Source organism: Octopus bimaculoides, chromosome 1, assembly GCF_001194135.2.
Source record: "Octopus bimaculoides isolate UCB-OBI-ISO-001 chromosome 1, ASM119413v2, whole genome shotgun sequence".
In the NCBI taxonomy this organism is placed as follows: Eukaryota; Metazoa; Mollusca; class Cephalopoda; order Octopoda; family Octopodidae; genus Octopus; species Octopus bimaculoides.
The window spans coordinates 34,264,485-34,270,110 of NC_068981.1; positions in this window are offsets into that span (position 1 = coordinate 34,264,485).

The following is a 5,626-nucleotide window of genomic DNA, read 5'->3' on the forward strand; positions in this document are numbered from 1 at the left end:
AAATGAAAAAATTATCAGAAACACCATTTCTATTAATTTTTTCAAATATATAAGTGCATATATATATATATATACATACATAGTGAGAATTTACCAAACAACAAAAGACGAAGACGGGTGTGTAAACAACAAACAGATGTATTAGTTTAATGCTCGGCAAGTGAGAAAGTATTTTACGTTTCGAGACTACGCTTTTCGACAGAAAGTAACACAAAAATAAATGGAGAGAAAATAGAAAAAGGTTTAGTGGCTAACGATCTATCATGGCGAATCCACGCATACATGTATACATGTCCATATATGTATTATTAAGCAATTAAAAATAAGATTGGAGAGTCAAAAAATTAAAACGGAGATAATGGAAAGTCAAATAGAGTAGCTGGAGATTACATAAGTGGTATTCGGAATACGTACTGTGTGTGATTTAGGTTGCATTTAGATTTGTGGTAAAATTTGAAGGTATGTAAAAAGCGGTGGCCGCATGTCAGACAGAAGTAATGTCACCAACATTGTGAAGCAAGCAGAGAAGTGGCTGGTGAGGATTGATAGATCAGGGCTTCCAGGAAAGTTCAGGGCATTTTGACAAATTGCGCTCGTTTGGTTTCCCTCTCTTTCTTCCGCTTCCGGGTGCTTTCTGCCCTTCTAAGTCTTCTCAGACGTTCACGGAACTGACTTGTCAAGTCCCTGATGCCGTCTCTTTCATCAGTAGAAGCCCCCTTATATTGCATATTGAGGGTCTTGATCTCTCCCCTCGGACGGTGTATCCCTCTTTCTCTTCTGCTAAGTTTCCTTTCGATTGCTGTGGCAGCTGGTCTGTCCGCTGTTCCAAATCGATCTATTGCCAAATTGAATGCGATAGTTACAAGCGCAATCACTCTCGGTTCCGCTGTTCCTACCAGTGTGCACTCCAATATCATAGTCCAGTTGTTGCCATTTCTTTGTTTCACCCATCTTGGGCTATTTTATTCGTTCTTTTGCTGGCTGGGAATGGCGCCCTGGTGTGATATTGGGTGGGTTGCCCCTCCTGAGGACTCGAGGTGATACAGGTACTGAGAGACTTCCACTCCTGTGGGGTGCCTCCTGCTTGGATTTCTCCTGCGTCTCACCAGGTGTTACCACTGTACGCTGCACCTGTGCCTCCTCTTTTCCACAGACGGACATAGCTTGGTGTATGTTGAGCCCCTTCTCATTCTTGCAAATCTTTCCTCAATGACACTTTACTTCCAATACCTCCCCACCTGCTGATGTTCCAACAGGTGTTGCAACTGAAAACTACAAGTGTGGCTCTTCCCTTCCACAGTCTGACCTGCCTTGGTTATCTTCAGCCCTTTTACATTCTTGCAGAACTCATCATTCTCTTGTAATATTCCTTCTCCCTCATTTCTTTCTGTCTATTTTTTTCGGACCATTCTCTCCCATTCTATCTCTTTCTAATGCTTTTCATCTATCTATCTATCTATCTATCTATCTATCTATCTATCTATCTATCTATCTATCTATCTATCTATCTATCTATCTATTCATATTTACATATATATATAAATTTATACACACGTAAATCTGTCTATCTATCTATCTACCTTTCTTTTTTCTGCTTCTTTGCCTGTCAGTCTCTCTCTCTCTCTCTCTCTCTCTCTCTCTCTCTCTCTCTCTCTCTCTCTCTCTCTCCCTCTCTCTCTCTCCTCCTCCATCTCTCTTCGTCTAATTCAACATCAGTCTTGTTAAATTCTTTGCATCTATTCCTCTTTATTTATTTTATTATCATTTTACTTTATTACTATTTTGTTTTACCTTTAATTATATTTATTTGGTCCTTTCTATATTTACCTTTTAGCTATCTTTTATACACACACACATACACACACACACACATACATACATACATACATACATACATACATACATACATACATACATACATACATATGTATGAAATGAAACTTACATATAATTCTCATCTCTCAAGCTTCAGGAATAGAAATAAGGCTAACTCTACAGGATTAAGCAGTTCCATCTGGGAATTTAAAGATAATAACATTAATCATAGATTAGAATGGCACATCCTAGCCAAAACACTTTCATACAACCTTAGAAATAAACGCTGCAATTTATGCATAATTGAGGAATTCTTCATTTTAATGGCCAAATCAGAATTACTTAATAAACAATACGAGAAAAACAAGCATGCTTACATAAAGATAAATTCTTATTCTCTAAATACCGCTAATACCTACATTACATTACTGTTTATTAGCTGACTTGTCTAACCTCTGATTATTCTATACTAATTGTCAACTTCTAATTGTTACATGTTGCTCCATTTCTTCTCTTATCTTACCTGAATATATTAAACCACGGTTTACCCTTAAATTACCAGCTACTGTTAACCTTACAGCAAGGCCTATACGTAGTGAGGTAATACACCAGTAGTGCCTACGGATACATTTATCCCTTAAACAGTTGCATAACCTCTAACTCATAATTTCTCAATATACATACATACATATATATATGTGTGTGTGTGTAATATATAATATATATATCATCTTTTACTTGTTTCAGTCTTTTTGACTGCGGCCATGCTGGAACACCGCCTTGAAGGGTTTTTAGTCGAACAAATCGACCCCAGAACTTATCTCCCTTTGACCCCCCCCCCTTGTCACATAGCATGGCATAATATCATAAACCACAATTATATTCAATTTACTTCGACTAACTGAATTATTTATCTTAGATACACGATGCATACCTGAAGCTATAATTCTCTTTAATATATTCACATTAAAGTTAGATCACTGACTAACATACTAATTGCTAGTGCTGCCATTAACATATATACAATTAAACGAGCGATTTATCCTATTCTAACCGAGTCGATTTGTTTTAATTATATTAACGAGTAATAAACCCTGGCCACACACAACAGCATCTTATTTATTTACTATACCTATTTACGTAACCCAGATTTATACCGTATACCGCACTTACACTTTTAAGAGCATCCTTAATTTTTAACTAGGGCATTATTTGTAATCATAGGTACTTATCTAGCGGTCTCAAATAGCGTTATTTGCTATGATTAATGATACTGGATATTACTACCAGGTATAACTCTTTCGACTAACACCGCCGGTCAACTGGTCATTTTCCCCACTCACTGCTCCAGTCATCTACTCGAAGCAACTGTACACACACATGCCATCGTTTAAGGACTCAAAAAATGTAAGCCTCAAGACCTAACGAACTTTTTCCTTTTTTCCTCTTTTCCCTTTTCCTTTTCGTTTTTTCTCCTGTCAAGCTTCGATCTCCTGTCAATATTCCTCTAGTAAAGTTCAAATCATTCTGATGATGTTTGTTATACGGAACGAGATAAACGCAAGTTCACCTCAAAAATAGCAAACTGAAATAGCTGTAAATGTTATCTTAACCATAATAAGACTATGATTATTTTATACTAATTGTCAACTTCTAATTGTTACATGTTGCTCCATTTCTTCTCTTATCTTACCTGAATATATTAAACCACGGTTTACCCTTAAATTACCAGCTACTGTTAACCTTACAGCAAGGCCTATACGTAGTGAGGTAATACACCAGTAGCGCCTACGGATACATTTATCCCTTAAACAGTTGCATAACCTCTAACTCATAATTTCTCAATATACATACATACATATATATATGTGTGTGTGTGTAATATATAATATATATATCATCTTTTACTTGTTTCAGTCTTTTTGACTGCGGCCATGCTGGAACACCGCCTTGAAGGGTTTTTAGTCGAACAAATTGACCCCAGAGCTTATTATTTGTAAGCTTCGTACTTATTTTATCGGTCTCTTTGGCCGAACCGCTAAGATACGGGAACGTAAACATACCAACACCGGTTGTCAAGCGGTGATAGGGGACAAACTGAGACAACCACAAACACACACACACACACACACACACACATATATATATATATATACGACGGGCTTCTTTCAGCTTCTGTCTATCAAATTCACTCATAAGTCTTTGGTCTGTCCTAGGCCATAGTAGAAGTCATTTGGCCAAGGTGTCACACAGTGGGACTGAACCCGGAACCATGTGGTTGGGAAGCAAACTTCCTACCACACAGCCATGCCTGCGCCTATACATATATTTATATATGCGTGTGTGTTTTGTGTGTGTGTGTGTGTGTGTCTGTGTGTGTGTGTGTGTGTGTGTGTGTGTGTGAAGGCGTGTGGCTTAATGGATTCGGCTGACGATCGCAAGATCGTGAGTCCAATTCCCGGCGATGCATTGTGTCCTTGAGCAAGACACTTTATTTCACGTTGCTCCGGTCCAATCAGCTGGCAAAAATGATAGGTACCTGTATTTCGAAGGGCTAGGTTATAAAAGTGATAAAAGTGTACGTAAGGATATAGAGCTGAGACGCAGTGGAATAGATCATGAACAAGAGAGGAGAGAGCGCAATACTATACTGGTGCAAATAAATAGTTCTGTTATAGAAGGAAATTAGTGAGGCAAGGGGAATGGCGAGAGGAATGTGACAGAGGTGGACGCAAAACATATAAAAGAAAAGGAGAAAAAAGAGAAAGGAAAATAAAACGAGAAAAATGAACCCACAAGAACCACGAAAAGAAGTGAGAGAAAATTAAGAGGAAACTTTAGAAATATTTGAGAAAAACTAGAGAATAAATTCCAATAAAATATTGATAATGTGTGTGTGTGTGTGCAAATGTAAATGTATGTGTGCGTGCCTGTGTCGGTGCGTGTGTATGCGTGTGTTTCTGAGTTGTTTATATCTGTAAACATGTCTTATACAATGAACCGGACATCTTTTTAGGGTGGTGTTCCTTCAAATTTTGGTATTTACTATACTATTTACACATACACAGACATAAAATTATATATGTGTGTGTATGTATGTGTGTGTGTGTGTGTGTTTGCGTGTGTATATGCATGTGTATGTGCGTGCGTGTATTTTTATTGTATAAATATATATATATTTATGAGCGTGTAACAATATACATATTCATAGAAGCACAGCGCATACAATAATAAAAGGTGTCGATGTTCTCTCATCCAAAAAGCAGTTAAAAACGAAACAAGAAAGGAATCTTGTCAAAGGAATTACGTAATGATTGTGTAAGTTCCGGTATGACAACCAGCTCGGTCGTAAAATAACAATTCTATTTTAAAATTTAATAATATCACCATTTCGTTGAATACTTTCCCTTCTTTCTTTGCTTTCCCCATCGAAGTCAATCTTTGATTTGATGGGAAATGTTTACAATAACCGCTTTGCATTGTGCTGACCCAGTAAAATCTCTTTGTTAGATGCATATGAATATAAGCAACTTAGCTTTCACCCGATATAATATAATTTCCTTTTTATTACATGCATACGTAAATACATACAAACATATATATGTATGTAACTTAAGCTTATATATATAATATATATATATATGGTTTACTAATGTCTTCTCATATATAAAAATACAATATAAAAGAAAGCCCCACCTTAATCCTATACATCTTAATCCAATCATAAAATTATAAAACTGCTGCCCTATAATCGTTATGTATACTTCTCCAACCAACCATTGTTATCATAATACTTACTACCTGAGATTTA